Source organism: Rattus norvegicus, chromosome 3 (assembly GCF_021556685.1).
Source record: "Rattus norvegicus strain SHRSP/BbbUtx chromosome 3, alternate assembly SHRSP_T2T, whole genome shotgun sequence".
Classification (NCBI taxonomy): domain Eukaryota; kingdom Metazoa; phylum Chordata; class Mammalia; order Rodentia; family Muridae; genus Rattus; species Rattus norvegicus.
Window position 1 is genome coordinate 63,573,984 of NC_141536.1, and position 24,089 is coordinate 63,598,072.

Sequence of the window (24,089 nt, forward strand, 5' to 3'; positions counted from 1 at the left end):
CAATGAATATCCTAGTAAGAGCACCAGTGGAAGGAGAAGCCCTGGGTCCTGCTAAGACTGAACCCCCAGTGAACTAGACTGTTGGGGGGAGGGCGGCAATGGGGGGAGGGTTGGGAGGGGAACACCCATAAGGAAGGGGAGGGGGGAGGGGGATGTTTGCCCAGATACCGGGAAAGGGAATAACACTCGAAATGTATATAAGAAATACTCAAGTTAATAAAAAAAAAAAGTTGGTAAATTATCTGAACGTCTGGCTTGAGTATCTGGTGTGATGTCATTCAAATGTAGGCCACAGTCACATAATAAGGAAAGCCAGTGTCTGTATTTCAGTTTGGTTCCCATAAAAGACCATAAAACAAAGATTCAAATGGTCAATTGGGAAGTTATCTGAGGAAGTGTATATAGGGGTGGAGAAATGTCACAGGAAAATAAAGTTAATCAAAGATGTACTGTTACAGGTTACTGAAGGTAACTCCTCGTCGGTATTCCCACAATTTAATTGATGTTCTCTGATAGAAAGGAAGTAGAAATGTCATGACCTCACACTCCAGAAAAGCAGAAGGAAGAAGCATCAGCCTCCTTAAGACCACTCTCCATAGATTTCTCAGCATCTCTCAGGAGGTTTTTGTACTCCTGGAGAGAGTGTGGTGCTCTGCAGCGAGGTGCACATGCAGGCAGTGGAAATGCTTTCCAACGTATCTTAAATCGACAAGGTCTAAGGAGTTATGGGGTAGACACATTCATAGTCTGTATGGGGCTGTGTCAACAAGGCTGGGAAGGCCAGAGGATAAAAGTTAGGACATTCATAAAGAAATGAGCAAAGTGAAGGCAGAGAAGCACAAGACATTTCATGATGGCTTTGAGCATTCCAGAAGTCTTGAGCCCTAGAAGGATGGAGTAGTCAAATGCGTTGACTAACACTGAACATGAGACACACTAAGCTGGTATACTTTGTGACTTCCTGGCATTTGAAGAGCAACTCCTTCTTTTCCTATTAACTCTGAAATCCTAGCAAACTAAAACTGTACCCCCAACCCCCTCTTAAGAAATAGAAGTCCTTGAGCCTGGAAATGAGAATGAGACAAAGGATCAGCATCTGTGTCCTCTGGTGACATACCTGGAATGTCTAATGTTCTAATGGAAGAAAGAGTTTCAATCAAAATCCTCCTGAGAGCTTGAAGTTTTGTAAAAAGTACTCATAGTTTGCAAATCTTTCTCAATGGGTAGCTTACTGAAGGTCCAATCCCAATTGTGCCTGGCTTTCCTATGTCAGAAAATACTGTTGCACTCCTGAGGACTAACACTGTGGACTGAAATACAGGAAGACGAAGGTAAGGGATACCTGTCCTGAGGGGTAAAAATGTCTGGTGTGTTCTTTTCGTTCTTGGTTTGTTAATGACATTTACTTCTGATAACCATGGTTCCATATTTGTTCCTTACAGTGCTAGATGTTCTCTGTGTAGGAATCGGAGGCTGAATTATGTTATTGGATGGATCACACACCCTAATGTGTTAGAATCCATCACATTCTTAAGAGCCAGCGTCTAAGACTCTACAAATGTCAATTATTTCTGCTGACTTCTCAGAGGTTTTCTACAGATGAAAATGACCCTACACATGACAGAAATGTTGGATGAGCCACAAATACTCCATTCTTAGAAGAAGCCATTATGTTAAATCTGTCTGTAAAACATGAAGAACGTTAACTAGATGCCATGAAATAATTTCTCTAATTCCTGTTATAGCTCAACTGGTGAGAAATGTCTGAGGTGCCACTCACTTTGGATTAGCAATGGCACTCCTTGCTCTGTCCAAAGTTTAGTGTATGCAGGATGGATGAGAGTTCATTCCTAAGGAAAACCCAGACTCTTAGAGAACAATGCCCTGGATTGAACACACAACCTCCATTTAAAAGTAAATACAACAGAAAATAAGTGCATTCTCTCTGAATAACTTTTCCCAAACAGTGATGAGAACATAGCAAAATCATGTACAAGTTAAGTAACTGTGATAAACAGCTTCTTAAAAGTTGTGAGCCTAGTAAGAACACTAGAATATGCATTGTTTTGGCAGAAATAGCTGTAATTGAAAACAGGGTTGGGCCATATCTATCATAAATCTCCAAGTGTGTGACTTAAAGTCAAAGAATCAAAAAAAAAAAATAAGACAATTGTGAATTTAAAAATAACACCAGTGGGTCCTCAGTGAGATGGGTCACCAGGTGGACAGAACTATTGCAAACAACTGGTGTCCAGACGTGGATCTGCAAACCGTCCTCTGACCTTCACAACTGCACACAGCAGACGCACCACCATTCTTCCACATTACACACGTACTAGACAACAAAATGATAATTTAAAAAGAACACCACCAACGAGACAAAGAAAAGCTGCACTGAGGCTAACAGCCTGCTGACTCTGTGTTAGCACCGTCAAAGGTGTCCTCGAGGAAGCAAGAGTTTGTTTTGAAAGTATTTTGCAAGATAGCCCAGCAGTTTACCTTTTGTTTCCCAGAAACAAGAGATTCCATCAAAGCAAGCCTATGCAGGGCTTGGAGCTGTAAGTCATTGGCTGGGTACCTGCCTAGAATGGGTGTTTCCCAGCAGTACATCAAGCTAGGCTTAGAGGTGTACTACATAAGCTTTGCACTCAAAGTCATCCTTGGCTACATAGGGATAACATAGCCGACAGATGCTTCTGAAACTGTCTCAAAGCGAAGCGATCAATCAAACAAGGGCAAAAACAAATTCCCAAATAGTCACATCTTTAGTTACTTTCTTGATGAGAATGACAAATTAAAGTAAGTTTAAACAAGAAAAAAACAATGAGTATGGATGATGACAGACAGACACTTTACAATTCATTAACAATACAACCCTTAGCTCAGAGCACTTGAAGGGAGATTGGGAAAAGAGGACTCGTCTCCACAGTGCTTCTCCTCTGCCTCTAACACCCAGACACAGTTTAGTTTCAGGATATTCCCTACAGCCCACCCACCACAGTCTGTCAGAGAACAGCTCTGTCCCTGTCTCCTCTTCTGTGCTCTATGTCTTCCTGTTCTGCCTCCCTAGGTAACATGTCTGCATTTCAGTAGGAGACTTCCAGAAACCACCCATTTTAGTGAAGGAGTCATCCAGAAGGTGTGTGATGATGGGAACATACCAGACCACAACAAAGTATCTTAAAGAACAAAAACTTTGTTTTTGTTTTTCTAAATTTTCCAAATATTCCATCCAAATTTGCATTAGTATTCTTAGACTATAGTTTTCCAAGGCATGTGTTGCAAACTTCTATTCTTCTGTTATATAGAAAGATTAATTTGTTTGATCTTTAATATGGAAAATAGTTTGCACAATACTGTCCTTTGGATGGTCAAGATGGCTTTATCAGAGAAAACGAACGAACAAACAAACAAACAAACAGAAACCCAAAAGAACAAAAACCCCAGGGAATTATGTAGTAATGATCAAAGCCAGGAACTTTTACATTTCTAAATTATCAGGATAGCCTACTGACATTTCATAAATGCTGGCAGAGGACATGAGACTCTTGTGTCAGAAAGAAAGAGCTTTATTATAGTACAATAGCCTACACATACATCATGTTCTCCCTTGTCTACAAAGACCCACAAGGATATTCAGAGGACAACAAAGGGACACTGTACCAGAAGTTAAGAAACTCACTTTTGAATTTTGAACTGCATCTGCTTTCTGGCAAACGTGCTCCTGTCTCAGAAGGTCATGACTCACCACGACCTATTGCAAGATTGCTCATAGAAAATAAACCATAAGGAAAAGCTCTAGAGTCACTGAGTGTTATGATCTTGACATACCATCCAGAAGCACATAGGATGCTCACAGATGTCTTCAAGTAGAAGAAAAATCACAATTTCCTTTAATCCTTGAATTCCTATTCTACTTGAGCAGATGATAACATCCCGTGGAGCATATCTTGGGAACAGTTGACTGCTATTTTTCGACACTGTTTGACTCCACACTGTGTAGATGGGTTAGTCTTTCACTGTAGGTTCCATGGTGGGATTAAGAAAGAAAGTAGGGATACAAAGGGGAATATTTCCACATGAGACCCCCCCAGGGAGCAGACAGAGGTCCCCCCCAGGATTTATTACTTTCTTCCAGTCAGTTTGTCCTTGGACCAAGTCTTTTATTCTGATCACTATCAATCATGGGGCACTCTTTTTATGAGTAGTGGTGCACATGTATGTGTGAGAAGACAGAAGACAACGTTGGGTGTCATTCTTCCCTTTATGTCTCTTGTTTTTATTTATTTATTTTCTGTTTCCTAAACAGGATCTCTCACTTGTTTGAAGCCTTCCAAGAACGCTAGACCATTGCCCCTGCCTTCCTAGTCTGGGATGACAAGTGCGCACAGCCACTTACAGCTTCCTTGTATGAGTTCAGGATTATACTCTGGCCACTGTGCCTACCAAACAAGCACTTTATCAAATGAGATCTCTCTCCAACCCTGTGGGAGATTCTTTTAGAAATTGTTTTTCTATTTCCCACCTTAATTTCTTGCCTCCATACCTGCAGGCTTGCTGTCATCTCAATGTGGTCAACAGCTGGCTGGAGTCTTCCCTTTACTCTCTGGCTGAACTCCACTTCAGATGTGTGTGTCATAGGATTCCCACTGTCTTGCTTGTTTCCAAAATGTCTACATTTTGAATGTTTGCAGCCCTGGCATCACCTACTTCCTTACCTCTGTTAGAGTAGCTTCCTAAGCTACTGCTTTAGCCTCCTTTTCTCCACCGAATTCCCATGGCTTCTTTTCCATTGGGAAACTGCGCCATTGTGCAAGGATAACGTTCCATGAACCGGCCTTTGCAATCTTGTGCTTACCCTTCTGACCAAATACTACCTTTGCTGCCTTCCCTGTAGACTTTTATAAAGTGGGACACTTATCCTTTAACACTGAAGGCATTTTGAATGTTTCCACCACAAATAACTCATAATTATATGATACATTAGAGATGCTTTCCCTGATGTAAGTATTATACAATAAATATAGGTATCAAAACACCATGTGCCTACAAATTTTATCTTCTTGTGTATTAGCTAAAAGAATACAATTTAGATATAAAACATATCACTTCCACTTCACCTGATATATGCTAGTTCTTAATTTTTTCCTGCAAAATGTTTTACACATCTGTATCGATAATGCGCTTAATTACAGTTGCAGTTAGATACTCCTTGGAGGATTTTGATGTTTGTTTCCTCATCTTACACCTCTGAAAATGAAAGTTGAGCCAAACTTATATGATCAATAGTTAGTCACGAGTGAACACTGCATATTGTGGATCTGAGTCTTGTTTCCTTTGGTGTTGACAATGCAGGCTTCCAGCTTCACAGCCTAACACTCCCATCTGCAGTCCTTTAACCTCATTCTCCTTTGTCATCCCTGCATTAGGACACTAGGCTCTGTTTTCCTGCACACCTGGTTTGGCTTGGGAGGGCTCACACTTCCACCCAAATGAGAGAGCGAGATGTACTGAGAGGCAACCATGCTATACTTAGCAAAATGACTAGGGAATCCAAGTCTTTCTGAGTATCTCACCAAATACTGAAAGACCGTAGAGCTAGGATCTGGCCAAGGGATGAAGTTTTTGAATAGGACTTACTGCTCTGGCCTCAAATCAATTAATCTCTTGGTTTTCAGGAAATTCTATTTTTGGAAGCAAAAGAAATTCATAAAGGCTCAGGAATTTATGCTTTTATATTTTCATGGGAGAACTATTTTTAGTTCTGATTTCTCTAAGCCTTCCTGATCTCACACTCCCCCAAAGACAGATGAGTTCTGGAATTAGGGAATTAGTTAAGAAGAGAGAACACTTTGCAGGAGTATGTGAATTCTCTGAAGCTATTAGTTAGAATGATTTAGTGCTATTCCTGCAAAAAATATAAAATAAAATAAACAATAGAAGTAGTCTATGATGTCAGTAGGCTGGAGATAGAGTAAGTTTCACAGAGCTACTCTGTGCACTGGAAGGATAGTGCCCTGTTTTAATGAGCATGCATTCTAACAGAGGGGCTCAATAGTCGTCAACAGAACGATGTTACACAACCCTAAGAACCGAGGTGGAAAATATAAGCAGGGAGCGTGGTAGGAAGTGGCCCAGAGATCAGCATGAGATGGTCAGAAAAAAGTCTACTGAGAACACGATAATGGCATAGAGAATTTGAAGCAGGTCAGGGTGGGGTCACTCAGATGGCTTGGAGAGGTGCTTTCTAAGGAGACTTAGCAAGACGAAGGCCTTTGGGCAGGACCGTGCCTGGCAAGTTCTTGCTGAAGCTAGAGGAAGCAATTAGAGGAATAAGCAGTGAGGTTACGGTGGGAGATGTGGGAAACGGCAGGCAGAATGTCAGGATCCTTAAGGTGATACAAGGTCACTGTAAAGAGATTGCAGCCAGACATGTTGGCCCACATCTGTAACCTCAGCTTTTCAGAATCAGAGGAAGTTTGGGACCAATCTCGTCAGTGCCAGGCTAGCTTGAGCTGCAGATTAAGTTCCTGTCTTGAAAAGCAAAAACAAACGGACATAAGAAAAATAATATTGCGTGCCACTGAGAAGCCTGGGTGGGTAAAGGCATTTGCTCACGAGCCAAATTACTTAAGTTTGATCTCTAGAACCTGCAGGGTGGAAGGAGAAAACAGATCCTCCCACAATGTCTTTGACCTGCTCAGAGTCCTCTGACTAGTACAGAAGCATAGGCACACACACAAATCAGTAGATGTGCTGGCTAGTCTTCTGTCAACTTGACGTAGGCTGAGGTATTGGAAAATGCCTCCATAAGAGCCAGCTGTAAAGCATTTCCTTAATTACCGAAGGACAGGGGAGGGCCCAGCCCATGGTAAGTGGTGCTATCCCTAGGCTGGTGGTCCTGGGTTCTGTAAGAACTCAGGCTGAGCAAGCCATGGGGAACAAGCCAGTAAGCAGCACCCTTCCATGGCCTCTGCATCAGCTTCTGGCTCCAGCTTCCTGCCCTGTTTGAGTAGGAATACTGCAGCTTCAACAGGGAAGTATAAGTCCAATAAACTCTCCTCCACAACTTGTTGTTGGCCATATTGTTTTATTTTGGTGATAGAAACCCTAAGACGGTAAATAAATAAAATTGTGAAAAAATGTACAAGGACATTTTCTATAGCTATAGAGTTTATAATATATCAGATGAAAAAAAACCAAGTAATCATCTGGAATAATTTTAAAAGGAAAATACAGGGTCCTTTGAAATCACAGATTGGGGTTCCGATACACTCTAGGGGTCTTGCAGAGAGGAACAATGTTCGTGTTGACACGGAATCATATCATGAGTTGGGTAAATGGAGACTAGGTACTGTCTGTGTGGGACAGCAGTGAGCTGAGCTCTTGCTAAACCAGTGCGACCCGGGAGCCCTGCTATGAACACTAGGGGTTGAAAAACAGGCTCATGACTAAGGCAGAAAATAAGAGGACTAGTGTGGCAATTTGAAGCTTAGGAAACGGAGGGCAGCCAATTGCGAAAGGTGTTGTAGGTCACATGAGAATTCGGATCTAGTGAGAGCACTAGAGAGCCAGGGATGACCAACAGGGAGATTAATGATCAGATCTATATTTTTGACTCCTGATGAAGAGTGGGGAGCCCTTGGAGGGAAGTGTGATGCTTAAGTGGAGCCGTTACCATAATCTGGCCAGCGGGCAGGCAGCAGCGCTGGTAACTCTGGTAATGGGGAGATGTGGGCACACCTGAGATATTTAGGTTGACTGGATGTGGCATCATGGTGGGAGAGGTTAAAAGACCAAGGATTTCATCCTGGTTTCTGGCTCACTCCACTTGACCCATGGCCATGCCAGTGACACTGAACAAACGCAGCAGGAATAACAAGGTCAGAGATGTCTTGGGACTCTTGGAGTCAGCCTGGCATTGATTTAACCCCAAGAGGTGTTTTCTGCATTTTTTTTTCTGTACTATCCACCAAATGAAACAAAAAGAGAGATAATCCAATCATATGTCATTCCTTGGGTGAACTGGTTTAATCTTCGAATTTTAACCGAGGAATGCTATTCCTAGGTAACAGTCCCCACAGATCTGTGTTCCTGTTTGGAGTTCGGCGGTTGCCTTTTCTAAAACTGAGCGCGTGGCGCCATCTTCGGGACAGTTTGGCAAAGCTTCCTAAGCCAAGCTGAATGTGAGGTTCACAGCGAAGGACTTTCCAGCAACTCTGACTCCATCTTGTTCGTTAATTGAGCTGAGAGCAGTGTTTCTCCAAGTCCAGTGGTGCAAACAGAGCTCTTGTCTCCACAAAAAAACGAATCTTAATGCGGGAAACAGGGGATAAAAAATGGAAGCGGATTCCCCTTCAAAATCATTCTAGTGTGTGTCTACAATCTGAAAAACAGGCTTCCTTGTGGAAAAAACTGCAAGGGGAAATTAAGGCAGCGTGGCTTCAGGCTTTCTGCTTCCTTGCTCAGCCTCTATGCAGCTCCTGGCTTCGTTTGCAGGAATTTTGCTCTGGTTTAAATAGTAACCCGGGAGAATCTAACACATACAATAGAATGATTTTCAAGTGCTGGAATAGAAACCGTAGTAAAAAGCCATTTGTCCGATTTTACACTTGACATTTTGGTTTAGAAGATGTAATCTCATAAAGGTACACAAACTCCCCCTTAGGAATGAAAGGCTGTAAATAAGAAATCACTATTACACCGGGAGCTAACCACACAAGGAAACTAACATATTGGGAACTTAATCTTTTGGCTGTGGTCTCACACGCTGCCAATGAAGCCAGAGAGGTAAGTTCTAACCCCCCGATTCTCTCTTTAGAATTTATTGTCTTGATGAAATCCTCTCCCTGCTTCTTAAGTGGAAGGCATCCCTTGTGGCACAGTCCTGAAATTAAGCCTCAATCAAAAGACGACCTACTAACCTCAGCAGACGGCTGAGTTGAAGGCAGCAGACAGTCTGGAGTGATTCCCCAGTGTAGAATCCAGAATGTGTGTCTAGAGATTTAGGAGAGGAAACCTTCAAGAGGCCGGAACTCCAAAAACCTGAACAACTAGAGGAATTACGCTTGCCTCGTCACAATCTGTTCTGGATCAAGCCAAGAGATGCGAAGCCATGGTCCCTTCAGAGAAAGCAAACGACACATGCTTAGAACACTAAGAAGGGACAGAAACTAGCAACATATCTCACACTGTTCGGAGCAGCCATTTTTTAATGCTTTCCGTTTACTCTTGATGAGAGTCAGCTCATGTTGAATGGTGATCAGAGAATGCTATCATATGGAGGTCACACTGGTCCCAGCACACACTGGGCATTTTGGGTGACCGTACCTGCGCCTGTTCTTTCTGCCTCCCTCCTGACAGCATGCTGTAGCCTGCAGGTTCACAGGACACTGATCTTGTGTCCAGGACTCAGCAGCTCCCGATCTTTGGACCTTTTATTATAGCTAGTCTTAGTCTTAGGAGCAAAGATCTTTTCATAAAGTCTTTCTTCATTGGGCTTTTCTTAGAATGCTCATATTTTATGAAGATCATTACACTAGTCTTAACGTTTTACACGCTTTAGTGAAAATTGTGTATTTTAAGTGATTAGATGCCATCACTATTTTGCTTAAAATCCCATTTTGTAGTTTGGTAAAATTTAGTTAGGTAATTTTTTTTCTAGGAGAATTTTGCTCCCTGAAGGCAAAGCAACTATACATCTATTTCTCAAGTGAGTTCACAGATAGCAAGCACAACCACAAGCAGTATAGAAGTATCCCCTGTATATGAAAGTGAATATTCAGATCTGAGCAGAACCCCAAGCCAGGCATATCCGATCTTGTTTACAATGTTGATTTTGCTAAGCTAAGCAGATTGTGGCTTCTCAACAATTACTTGCCATGCATAGGTCCTGGGAGGCAAGATCTAATAGTGAGTTTGGTAATTTGAAGCATCCAGGTGAAAGACAGTGGACATTCACGCTGAATATTTAGACCAACAGCAAAGTTCCATATCTCTGTCAGAAAGAAAAAAATGCACTGACCTTCAGAATGCTTCTCTAAGATTTAGGGACAAGTGTTCCTTACATCCTAAGAAGCCAGAAGAATCTGGCAGTTAAAAGTCCCGTCTAATGAGCCTCTGTTTTTGAGTGAGTAAAATGCCTATTCTTAGTCCATTCGTAGGAAAAGTATTCACGAAGAAGCAGACTTAGATATTAGAGTGCTGCCACTTCAAGCAAACACTGCATCTAAGAGGTAGTTATGGGGGAATTTAAACATCAGTTCCTAACATTTCTGTCCTGATTGGAGTAAGAATGACCTCCCAGAAGCTTCTATAGGTTGGCCTTGTTAGGGAAGCTATGCCCCTGTTAGAATAAGTGTGACACTGGGGATGACTGAGGTTTCAAAAGCCCAAACTAGACAGAGTCAGCCAGCCAGCCAGCCAGCCAGTCAGTCAGTCAGCCTGTCTGTCTGTCTTTTCCTTTAATTTCTTTCTGTCTCTCTCTCAGTTCTTCTCTCCTTTCCTCTTCCTTTATCCCTACCCCTCTCTCACACACATACACAACTCTCATTCTGTCTCTGTTTTTTTCCTTCCCTCCTCCCTCCCTCTCTCCTCCCATCCCTCTTCCCTCGCCCCTCCCTGCCCTCACCTTCCTCTCTGCTTGTGGACAGGGTACATCTCTCAGCTGCTTCTCCAGCACCTCTGTGTGCTGCCATGTTCTCTGCCGCAATGCTAATGGACTAAGTCTCTGGTCATGATGTCACCCTGGGTCATGGTGTCTCTTCACAGCAATAAAACGATAACTAAGACAACTCCCTACAGATTTTTTTTCCTGAAATCATTTTTTAAAGAAAGCTTCAATAAGTTAACATCCCTTAAAGTATATGAGAATTAATTAAATCATATACCTTAAGTCACCTGAAACCGAATTTGACATTTCTCTCTGGCAATGTAACTCAGGAACATTCCCAGGGACAAATGGAAGAAGTCAAGACCTATTTGGAGCTTAATGTAAAATGTCTCCAGGCAGGCAGGCAGGCAGTCACTGTCTTGGCCTCTGACTCACAGGCCCAGGGCAGATCAAGAGTAGGAAGCTCACACTCTCTGCTTTTGTATTGGTTAGGAAGTAGACTCTGGGTGGGGATGTCTCATCTGAGTTACCTTTTTATCTCTGTTGTGTGAGCTTCACAGATTACTTAGAGGTTTTGTTTTGATCTCCTCATTTTTAAAAGTAGGAACAAAAGAATTCCAGGTACGCGGTTACTGGGCACGACCAAAGAATAGTACAGAAGGATCAGCTCCATGCATGGCACTGATAAGCACTCGATGCCTTCTTCCCTTATGATGACATTTTCTGAAATGTCGTTTCAAATTACATGTGAAATTATTGCTATCAAATAGGTAACTTTGCAGGGCAGGTCCCTATTGACCAATCAAAGAATATTGCCACCACTGGATCAAAATCTGGTTGATAAGTTGCATTGAAATGACAAAATGATCACCAGTGTTCTACAGTACCTCCTTGGAGTCTGTGGAGTAGGACATTTCATTGCTAACTGAGCAAGGATTCCTTCAACAAGAACAGAAAACAAAACGCAGCTAAGAGCTCTAGGCTAATGCCATGCAATTACATACCGCCCATCACTTCAGGTCTATCTTGTCACACACACACGCACGCACGCACGCACGCACGCACGCACGGGTTATAGAAAAATTAATTTAAAATCTTTAAAAGGCTGCGATTCAGCTGGCAGAGCGCTTGCCTTGCCTGTGTGTGAGTCCTTAGATTAAATTTCCAATACCACTTTTTAGAAGAGTGAAAAGGTTTCTTTTCCTATCATCAGTGGCTTCTAAAAGGAACGTAGCAGAATGCCTTCCACATAGCCTTCATACATTTTCATGCGTGCCATAGAAAGGCAGATGCTTTCAGCCCCAGGTGAGCAGGTGGGGGGCATAATGAAGATAGTAAGGTCTAGATTTAGATTTTACAGTTCTTGTGTGACTTTAGCCAAGTTCCTCTGTTTCTCATCTGCACAGTGGAGATTCTAACAATACCCATCACCTAGGTTGTGGTAAGGTCGAAAACGTTCACTGTGTAAAATCACACAGCTCTTTGTGTAAAATTAAATAATAAATGATGCCTTTAATGCTCAAGGGATTTATTTTTAATCGTTCATAAGTTAAACATCTCTTCAAAGAGGCATAGATACTACTTATACCCAGAGACCCTGATTCAGAGTTAGGCCTTGTGTTTGGAAACAGCAGTAAGGAAGGAATGGAGGTGGCCTCTGAGGTACTGTATGCATGGGGTACACAGACGTATCTACAGGGAAAACTCCTACATACATAAAATCCTTAAAAACGAAAACAAAAAGTTGGCTGTTTAGATGGTGGTTCTAAATTTTATTTCCTGTACAGTTCAGAGTTCCACCATAAATACCAAGTGTATCCACTTGAATTAAAAACTGACAGTGTGACTAAAATTAAGGTTCTCTTGACCCTGTATTGTTTGTTGTTCTTGGTAATATTAAATAAATTGGTTTATTTTAAAAAGGGGAAGAAATGGAGGAGCAAGATTCTACTGTGTACCTGAAGAAGCACATTGAGTGGAAATCTCTGTGGCTCTTAAGGAAAGATAGTCATAGTTTGGTGGCCTCAATAGAGAGAAGGAAAAAGAACTCACCGATGTAAGGGAGGGGCTAATGAATAAACTTTCCTTTTTGGAAAAGAACCATGGCTAGCGGGCGGAAAACTCATGAAGTGGTTGTGGATACCACAGATATCCGTTGAAATTGCGTCAGTTTCAGTGATACTAGAGTCTCCCAGATGCAAATGCTGACACACAAGTGACATCACACAGAGGAAGTATTTCCTGGTCATGTTGCAGAGCAGGGCACTGGTTAAGCTTCTCTCTTCTCTCTGGTTTTTACTTACGGATCTTCCCAGTGAGGATCCCAGGGGCCACCTTGAAAGCATGTCTACTCCAGACAGCCAGAAAAGGTGATGACCTGTGATGACGGAGGTAACAGTTTCCTACAGACCCCGGACCTGTGAGTGTTTACTATTTGTCAGAGGTTTTACCGGGCAGAAACTGATCTTACAGCTTTACCCACATCTATCTGTGTGCCCAAGAGAAAAGATACAGGTTTTGAAACACAACACAGCCTGTGCCTCAGGCACTGTTATTCAAAACAACTATACTGTTATTTTAATATAAGCTAATACAAATTCATAAACCATCTAGGAACAAGAGAAAATGGAATCGCATCTGGAAATCTGGGGATAATTGAACTGCCTCTCTCTCGTAACTACAGAATAAAGATGTGCATATTAACTTTTAAGCAAATAAAAATCCATCTTCTTCGGCAAACCCTCCCTGTGATAGATTGGCTGTAATAATAACTAACACTGAGCCTTAATTTGCATGAAGAGGCATGCTGAAAGATTGATACATATTGCCCACTTTATTTAGGATATTAAGAAACTGAATGCATGCGGATTGATAGATATAAGCCCAGTACTGGGAGGCTGAAGAAAGAGGATCATAATGGGTTCAAGATAGAATGCGCTACAGAGTGAGAGCCTGTTTCAAATAACTAAACTCCTAAACTTCAAGAAAGGCCTGAGTTGCCTGCGGTCATAGAAACAAGAAGTGACAGAGCAAAAATTCAGACATGGGTTTGACTCCCAAAGGCATCAGAATCTCCCAGGCTCCAGTGGTTTCTTTTCATGCTTGAGATTCTCTACATGCTCATTTCAGGGTTTGAGTGTACTGCTGAAAAAAAAATTGGTGTGTGTGCTAATGCACAAGACAGTCTTTTATGTAACAAACCCCAGAACGTGAAGCTTAAGATAGGAATAACTGGTCATTCCTCCAAAGTCTATAGGCTGTCTGGATGGCATTCTGTTACGATCTGATGAAGTGGCTGGAAAATTCCCACACAAAGGCTGCACTCAGAGCCCCGCAGACCCCTCTCTGATTTTTTTCTTCCAGGATATCTTGTAACCCTTTTAAAAGAACAGGGTGGTGGTCTTCGATAAAGCAGAATCATCTTGTATTGTAGCAAGATAAATGTGGGACTAGAATTGGCTTAGCATCTCTTTTGATACATTCTATTGCCCAGTGTTGCTCAACCTGTGGGTCATGGCCCCTTTGGGGATGTTGAAAGACCTTTTCACAGGGGTCATGAAAGACCATCGGAAAACACAGATATTTACATTACAGTTAGAAGTAGTAACAAAAGTAATTTTATGGTTGGGGGCATCACAACATGAGGAACTGTATTAAAGGGTCACAGCATTGGGAAGGTGAGAACCACTGTATTGGCTAAGAAAGTTATGAAGCCAACCTAGAGTAAAGGATTTTTAAAAAGGAGACTTAGCTGGGCAGTGGTGGCATACACCCTTAATCTCAGGGATTGGGAGGCTGAGGCAGGCTAATCTCTGAGTTCAAGGCCAGTAAGGTCTACAGAGTGAGTTCCATGACTGCCAAGGCTACACAGAGAAAGCTTTTCTCAACAAACAACAGACAAACAAACAGAATGGAAACTTCTCAGTTTTGTGAAAGAAGTGGCAGAGAACATGTTGCCATTCATTGAGCCACCACACACCAGTCTTTTTGTGTGAGCGAGGCTATCATCCCTATTAAACTCCCACAGGTAGGGTCTGGGTCTCACAACCTTGGGGCCACAACTGGTTTTTAGGACCGTGGTTCTTAGGATTTGGCAGTAGGAAAGCCATGTCTGTTAAGCTTTATTGGGAGGCAGGTAACCTGACATGCTCTTAACAAAATGTCTGTACTCAGGGGATAGTAGCGTTCCCGTCATGAAATTTGGTAAACAACTCTTTACACTCCTTTGCAGAATGAATAAAGGAATGCCTCTGAACGTCTTCACGGCCTCTCTGATCTGTGCATACTAATTTGGGAGGCTCACCATTCTGTCTGGAACTGTGTTGTCCATTTGAGTCAGAAAACCAGGATATGTGATGCATTTGGAATGTAGAGAAAACAACAGTTGAACATTTTATCACGAATTAATAGTCCAAATGGAAACATTCTACTAGAATAAGATCTCTGTTTGTACATACTTTTTGTTGTTGCTAGTTCTAATTAAAAACTGAAATTAGTCCAGTATTAACATTAAAATGTATCCTATCCTTCTCATTACTGGTTTTGAAGCATAGGTAGTTATATATGTTACCATAGGCATAAAATGTGGATTATACAGGATGATAACAGCCCTAAATTAGAAACTACTTTATAAAGGACTTATAAGTATGCACACACGATCATATATATTATGTATAATATATATAAAATATAATATATATTATAATATATAATATATATAAGACACAGAGTGAAAGAATGAAACAATATAAATATAAAACTGAATAGAATCAGTAATTGGTGGCCTAAGACAGGATGGATCTCTGGGAAGTCAAACAGCCTTTTTTAAGCTTACCTGCCTTCTTTTCATTTGGTATCTTGAACCTTGCGCTCACCCGTGTTCTGCTGGACCACAAGTAAGAATTTTCTCTTCTGCTGAGGTTCCTTTCTTTACCAACATTCTCACAAAGAGATAATGACAAAAATTTACGAGGGTGAGATACAGAAGCAAATGCCTACGGCATGTTGTTGGGAAGATAAAGACTGTTCACTTGGGAGCTATCCGCTCCTTTATTACCTGCAAAAAAAGATGGCGTGGTAATTGACATGTGGTTCTTGACAGATGTTGACAAGGGAAAAACATGTAACTAAAGCCCTCGGAGTTTTTGCAAAGAATGATTATGAAGCCTGTTTCCATGTTTCATAACCTCCAGGGTACAATCAAATAGCCCCTTACCCTATGTGCCAAGCAGGCATTCGTGCAGATGCTGTTGGACTGTATCAGCACCTGGCTGAAGAATAGCATTCTCTCCTCGCACATAAAAGGCATGCATAATGGGGACCACTGAGTGTGGACTTGCTTTCCTGTGCTCTATTGCTAATCTCCCCTGAAATGGATACCATGCTATGGAGAAAGAAATCAGCATGTGAATTGTTTTGTTTTGTTTTTTAACTTTCAGAGCTTGTAACCGGGCTTGCATTATGTAATTAAGCAATGTATTGTTTTGTTCCAAAATTGTATCTATATTTTACTTGGTAAAGTAGCGTGGTGCTAGAAATATTAACAAACATGCTATTAGGATAGCACTGCACAAGAATAAAAATTAGATTTAGAAAGGGAAATTTTCTCATTTTTTTTTTTTTTTGCCACGCATCCAGATGAAATGGAAAGACTGTCAGTTGCACAGATGTTCTGGATATCCAGATGCTATGTAGAGAGAAAGAAAAAAAAAGAAACTTTATTCATCCCTCTCTCCAACTCTATATTCATTTTGTAGACATAAAACTAATGTAAACTATAAGTATATATTTTAAAATAAAATCCAAGCAAAACATAATAATACTAGTTTAACATTTCTCTTCAGTGTGTCTCTAGTAGAAGAATGACAACTTAGGACCTCGATAAACAAAAAGAATTCCTGATAAATAAAACATTACATTAATGTGATTTCCCTTCACACTCCTCTCTTTTGAGCCACCAGATTCTGTACCTCACCAAGACTCCTACAGGAGACTTCCATTTGTTTTCCCCTAATATTTTCAAGTTTCCTTCCTTTCCCAACATTCATTCTAGAAGTAGCTTTGTGGGTCATTTATTACCTTAGCGTAGGTGCATATCAGAGTGAAAACAGAAAATTTTTTTCCGGTTTCCAAAGCAAAACTCTGGTAACTATATTCGAAATAAAAGCTGGTACTTTTTCTTGAACCCATAGATTTGTGAACTAAAGCCTAGACTGCCTCTGACCAGTGCGAGAGTAGATTATGATGTCATGATTGTATCCTTTAGGTTAGGCAGGCACAACTTTGTTTAAAGAATCATGAAGTTCCACGTCTCTTCCCTTTTACCTGTCATAGACCCTCTCCAACGGATAGCCAAGCTGATAGAGCAGGCCTTGTTTAAAACACTGGCTTCCTCATGACAAAAGGAGGGCACAGGTAATGGTGAATTATACAATACTTTTTAAAATTTCTACTCAGAGCCACCCATGTCATTTGCACTCAACAGTAACCAGATGAAGTGATTTATACAGTCAAGCCTGTTATCTCTGTGTTCAAGGACAAACCAGACAAGTGTAAGGAGCCCCTCAGGGACAGGCCTGGAAGGGAGGGGCAGAAAATACTTTTACCTTAATAATTGTTTGTTACAATTACATTTAAACTATGTTTACTGTTTAATCATTCCCGTTACTGGTTTGGATATGCCAAAAATAATTACTTGCTTATGACATTTTCCATTTTCAAGACTTCTAACCACTAATTCAGACCTTGGGACCAAAAATAGAAGCGTGGAGCCTCGGTGTTCCCAGATAGCTATGGAGATAAGAGTGGGATCAGATTAGGATCAAGGTACAAAAAATAGAGGAAACTGGTCTGTCTCTCTTAGGTGAAATTGGGGAAAACTTGTGAAGGAAAAGTTTATATGAATTGTTTGAATGGGAAAGGTAAGCAATAAATAATGACAAGTAATATTTAGGTGCCCCCTAACAGTTTATAGTTGGTATTTTATTTAATACTCAGTCTATTCACTGTTGGGAGATATCACTTTCATTTGGACATAATGATATTGATGCTTGGCTTAAATGACTTGTTCATGTTTTCTGGAAGTGTGAGAACCAGGATTTGAGCAATCTGTTTTACTTACATATATTGTTTCAGATGCTAAAAGACAAGGCAGAAAGAAGCATGCACACAGTAGCTCCTATGTGAGAGGATAGGCCGGAGGAACAGCCTGGGCACAATGCGAGACTCTTTGTGGAGTTCTACATGTGAAAAATGAACTAAAAAGATATATATATATATATATATATATATGTGTGTATATGTATGTATGTATGTATGTATGTATGTATGTATGTATGTATTCTGGAAGAGGCAAGTATGTCTAACCTTACAGAGCTCATATCTGTGGAAAGCACAAAACTGCTTCATTGAGTGAAAATTGTATGGCCTCACCTTGCTTTCACTCCAGGTATACAGATTTGTTTTGTTTTGCTTTTACCAGATCAACTGAGAAGCATCGAATCATGTACAAATTATGGATATAATGCATACACTATGTGATGGTTTATATATGCTTAGCCCTGGCACTATTAGGAGGTGTGGCCTTGTTGGAGTTTGAAGTAAGTGTAACTTTGTTGGACTAGGTGTTTCACTGTGGCCTTGGGCTTTAATATACTCCTCCTAGCTGCCTGGAAGCCAGTCTTCTCTTAGCTGTCTTTGGAACAAGAGGTGGAATTCACAGCTCCTCCAGCCCCATGCCTGTCTGGATGCTGCTATGCTCTTACCTTGAAGATAATGGATGGAACCTCTGAACCTGTAAGCCAGCCCCAATTAAATGTTGTCCTTTATAAGAGTTGTCTTTGTCATTGTGTCTGAAGGGAAGTACCTTACACTTGCCAAGGATGCTTGTTGGGTTTCAGTTATGCCTTTAAGAGGCTATTCCAGTACTCCTGAAGATGGGTATTTCTGCATCATGTGCATGTAAGTTCATGGTCACGAGTCTAGTCCAGGTACTGTGGTGTATGACAAGATCATGGCTGTTGTTGTCATGGATCCAGTTCTAGGCATCTTTTCCTAAAGAGTTCTAACCCTAGTTGGATGCAAGATGTTCTAGGATTCACTACATCCATTAGTCCCTCAGTAGCAGAGCTGAAACTGAAGGGGGAATAGGAAAAACCTATACATGAAATAGATATTATCTCAGTGATGATGAACCGTTGGCCTTTCTGTGATAAAAGTGGTCCACGATATCCAATTCACCAGGGCCGTTTGGTCTCATTAAGAAGCAGAGCAATGCCAGGATCTCAGTGATATAATTTGGAGGCAAACGTAATTATATTTGCCACATAAATGTTCTCCTTGCTGATGGGGACATACAGAGCCTCATTCATTGTCATTAAGTACATGTTTTATAATACTAATTCTTCAGTGGTCAGTGACAAATAATAGCTAACATCAACCAGGCAGGCTATGCTGTGGACACGATTGCTTAATACCAATATAAAGACAGATGCTTTCTAATAGTCATTTATATGCAGTGTGAGAAATTCCATATTTTATTACTTTTACAAGCTGCACTTGCCTCTTGTTAAACCTCCTAGTATTCTAGTACATTAGTTACCAGTAACCTAACAACTGGTCATTGTACTAGGAATCCCTGTATATTCTTATCTTGAGCTACTTCTTGTACATCTAAAAGATAATCAGATTCATCACTCTTAGTTCTGCCTGGCCTTTCTTTCACTGTCTCTCAAAGCTATACTTTGATGTGTCTCTAATGTGGTCACTTTCTGTGTTAATTTTTTTTTTTGTTGGAGGACAGATGTGTTTGTGGAGGTGTGGGTCATGGCTGGCACTTGGTTCAGTGTTTCCGGGGTTGTGGTAAGGTGGAACTTCATAGAAATGGGAGGATATAGAAGAGAGGTGTGTTTACTTCATGCAGAGGTCAGTGAATCTCTTACCATGAAGGAAAGACAGTAGAGAATATCAGTCATGAGAAGGGCCTGGGCAAGATAGAGCCCTTCTCTTTGTTAGGGTTTCCACTGCTGTGAACAGACACCATGATTATGGCAACTCTTATAAAGGACAACATTTAATCAGAGCTGGCTTACAGGTTCAGAGGTTCGGTCCATTATCATCATGGCAGGAAGCATGGCAGTGTCCAGGCAGACATGGTGCTGGAGAAGGAACCAAGAGTGTTATATCTTGATCCAAAGACAGTCAGGAAAAGACTGGCATCCTCAGGTGGCTAGGAAGAAGCTCTCTCTACCAACCCCATTTCCTCTAATAAGGCTATGCCTACTAATAGTGCAACTCCTTGGGCCACACATATTAAAACTACTACAGCCCTCAAAGACTCCTATGTCTAGGTTCCATTTTGCACATCCTGTAACCTCTTCCAATCTACTTAAAATTGTAATCCACCAATGGACTTAGCCATTCACTATGACAAAATCATCATGATCTATTTCCATGTCTCTGGAATTGAACTCACAAATATACTCAAGGGTATATTTTAGTAATTTCTTTGGCTCACAATCAAATTAACTTAGAAAACCAAAGTAAACTATAGCACTGTTCATTTTAATGGACCAATGCCTTATTCTAATCTGAGCTACAAGGCTCCAGTCATTCAAGGTCTAGTTATATTTTAATTCTTAATTATGAGCGCCTTTGAAAAAAAACATTCCAAAATGGAATTCCTTATACTATAGTTTATAAATTTTACATTTTCATTTTTATATCTTTCTTTTATATTTATTAGATGCCTCAACTCTAGAATACCATATTTTAATTAAAGGGTAGGCAAAGCAAGCTCCTTTCCCAAGATAGAAAGCGTGACAGGATCCAGGGATATATTATTTCGATGCACATTGCTTTTATTCTGATTTTAAATGTGCACAAGCCCAATTCTTGCTGTCTCTCTCTCTTTTCCATTGTCTAGTTCCCCACTGTACTAACACTCTGAAAGTCATATTGCACATAAGGGGGACATCCTGATCCTGCTTTTTATTACACAACAGAATACAACTGGGTGACCAACAATTTCTGTGATACAGGAAGACTAAGAATTAAAGATGACAAAGAAGGAAAAATAGGGTTATATTCATTTTCCTGAAGGCCTGCCACCTGTAATGGCCTGTAGGTATGAAACTGGAGGTAGAAAGTACAAGGGAGGGGCTGGGGATTTAGCTCAGTGGTAGAGCGCTTACCTAGGAAGCGCAAGGCCCTGGGTTCGGTCCCCAGCTCCGAAAAAAAAAAAAAAAAAAAACCAAAAAAAAAAAAAAAAAAAAAGAAAGTACAAGGGACCAAATTCGGATTCAATTCTAACAACAGTTCATAACAAAGCTATGCAAATGCAAAGCCATGTAAAGGTGCTGTTGATTAGAGGGCAAAACCCTGGCTGGCAGCAAAATGCCACTTGAGGAAGGTTCCAGATGTTTTAACATTCACACACTAGGGAGGGAGAAGGAGAACCTGCACTGAAACTATCTTAAGAAATCACAGGGCCACAGTGGTGCACCGTTAATCCCAGCACTCGGGAGGCAAAGGCAAACAGCCTCTGAGTTTGAGGCCAGCCTGGTCTACAGAGCAAGTTCCAGGACAGACAAGGCTATATAGAGAAACCCCATCTCCAATGCTCCCTTAAAAAAGAAAGGAAGAGAGGAAGGAAGGAAGGGAGGGAGGAAGGGAGGGAGGAAGGAAGGAAGGAAGGAAGGAAGGAAGGAAGGAAGGGAGGGAGGAAGAAAAGAGGGAAGAAAAGAGAGTGAACAAGACAAGACAGAAAGCACAGCATGGAGAAAAGAGCACAGGTTTAAAACAACTGTAAAGCCAAGTTATTTTGTGAAATTATATAATTTTTCTTCTGAATAATTGGGAATAACAGTAATGCCATCTTGCAAGACTTTATAAAGACCAAATATATAGTTAAAATATGTGTCTAATAGAATGGCCAGAGCATAGCTATGGTTAATGAAATTTCTTATTATATCTGATTTTACACAGTTAAGCTTTATGAAGCTGCCAACATTTGACCTTTCTAAGCAATAAAAATGGCAATTTCACATGACTTAATCTGGTATTATTAATGAAACCAAGTGTAATTGAGTCTGAATATCTAGCACGTCTAATATTCTGACTAGGGCATAGGCATTTACAAATCCTTTGCTTTCGAAGGATAACCAGTTATTTTAGGTTTCGCATGATAAAGCAGAAGTGAGAATTCTCCCTTTGGGTGTTTGAAGCTCTAACTGATTAAGATTGACTTCTGAGCTATGGTTTGTGTATTGGATGTGGGTTGCTGGCTTAGGTAGAGTTCCAAAACTCATATGGCAAAGATGCCTATCTCACAAACTGGAAAGAGCAAGAAGCAGGCATGTGTGGATACAGAAGTGAGTATATTAGCATCTCTCAGCTCCCAGTCATTTGCTCTCACAATTAAAGCAGCTTACCCCACCCCCCAAGAATGGAGCCTATCATGTAGATAGAATGTAGATAGATGCTGTGTTCATACACTTGTTTTTTGCAGAGACTGGGAATACAATAAGGATGATGGATTTTTTTTATGTACCAGGAAATCATCATAGATTGAAACATAGAACTGGTTAGGATTAGAGCTTGGGATTTACAATGTACCATTGACTAGAACTGCAATTTTCTGTATCTTCAGCTACTACTGAAGTCATGTGGGTTCATTTGAGGCATACACACAGGTGTATTTTAAGGCAATCTATTGCCTAACATGAGAAAGTGTTTGGGACTTTAATTATAACTTGTTGGGGGGGAACCATCTATTTACCTGTCTGTTGATCAAATTTTCTAAATTACGGCAGAGAGAAAATATGGATACCAACTGTACTTAAAAAGGAATAACAATAATTTACTTATGCAAGAAAATTATAGAGTAAACATAGTATGTTATAGTGGATAGTACTTTGGTAAACCGGGTGCTTAACAGTTATATGATTACTCTGGAACATATATTTCTGACCATTCACAGTAAACAAGCAAAACTATCCTAGCACTTTGATTCCTAGAAAACACTACATAAGTTGATATTAGCAAGATATTTCTTTACCTATAAAAGCTATTAACAATGACTAATCATTTATGGCTTAAAGGACAATGCAAATTGTGATCTGTAACAGAAGCCTAGCTATCACTGTTGAATTGATGATATACCTGAAATGAAAAATGAGTAATAGGTATGTTTTCACATGACAAATTCTTCAACCAAAGCCTAATAACCACAAAGTATTTCCATGTCATCTGAGAAATTTAAGCCAGAAACTTTAGTCATTTTGTCTTTGATTTCCCTGCAGGTCAGTACAAATTTACAGTAGAAATTCTACGTACCAACATGAAGGTCACAGCAGAGACCCAGGAGAAAGACAACTTGAGTACAGCTGTTGGTGTAGGGACAGGCAGAAGTCGTACATCAACTGTGAGCGTCAAGGTCCAAGTCAACAGGCAGAAACTGTGAGAGGGACACACATGTTTCCCAAGTCAGGACCTGAAGCCAAGTAGAAATAAATTGTCACAGTACCCACAGGGAAGCACCAGGAACACAAAGCCTTTGTTTCCTGCCCTTTAACATAATGACAACGGAAGCATATAGGAGATCAGGCCTTTCCAATGTGACCTGATTAAGAGTCAGTGCACACTGACTGGGACAATAAACTCCAATTCCCTAGAAGTCATGCCATGAAATGGGGATGGCAAAGAGTCAGTGGACACAGCCCAGGCGATACTTTCTGTGTGTTTTCCTTACTTCAGTATAGGAGAGAAGCAATAACTTAAATTGTTGTATATGGTAAAAACATCAACAGCAGACTGTGTTGGAAGTCACATCTCTTGACCAACTTCTAGTTAGTAACATACAGGACGGAGATGCTGTTCTCTGTATAATAAACTAGACTGTGGCTCTGTCTGACCCCTGGCACAGTACAATGGAGAGGTGCATCAAATGAAAAGGGAAGAGAGGTTTAATTGAACAGTTCATAGTTTTGGAATATACTCATTCCCACGTTCCAGGAGAACACATTTGCTTTTCTCGGCCCTGTCTTGAAAGATGTCCACTCCTCCTGTCGCACAGGCAGAGTGTGGATCGCCACACTGGGAGGCTGGAGGCACCAATTCTTCTCCTTAGCTCCTGAGTACAAGTTTCCAGCTCCATTCTGGGGTTTCCACTTATCACCAACTAGAGCTCCCAACATTTCCTGGTGGCGATTGTACTCATCTGCCAGTTTTCTCCAACAGGAAGCTTTCTTCTGATAGTATCTAAATGTTCCCCTACCTAAGTCCATCCCACAGTTCACTCCCATGGTTGTCGCTGAGAGACTGCAGAGCGGTATCAGCGCCTTTGTCTGCCTCCTATTTTTAGACCTCGTTTGTTAAGACCATAAAGTCAATGGCTTAAATTTAGCTACGCTTGGGTTTCTCCCATTAGTCACTCAGTGTGTCATTCCCTTAGTCATTTCTGTTGCTTGGTTGGTCTTCA

At 40.9% G+C, this 24,089-nt stretch overlaps 1 long non-coding RNA gene across 2 annotated transcripts in view; it reads right to left on the reverse strand.

Annotated features, from left to right (window-relative positions):
* Positions 1–7,078: 7,078 nt before the first annotated feature.
* The window catches only part of LOC147995547 (uncharacterized), a 32,234-nt gene continuing 15,223 nt past the window's right edge, over positions 7,079–24,089 (reverse strand). The window contains exons 1-4 of one of the 2 annotated variants that reach the window (XR_015684450.1): positions 23,886–23,931; positions 22,946–23,102; positions 15,447–15,668; positions 7,079–9,122 (exon numbers count right to left, since the gene is read on the reverse strand). This is a non-coding gene — a long non-coding RNA (uncharacterized LOC147995547). Of the gene's footprint in view, positions 9,123–15,446; positions 15,669–22,945; positions 23,103–23,885; positions 23,932–24,089 lie in introns of those variants that run through there. The other variant, XR_015684451.1, reaches the window with a different exon arrangement.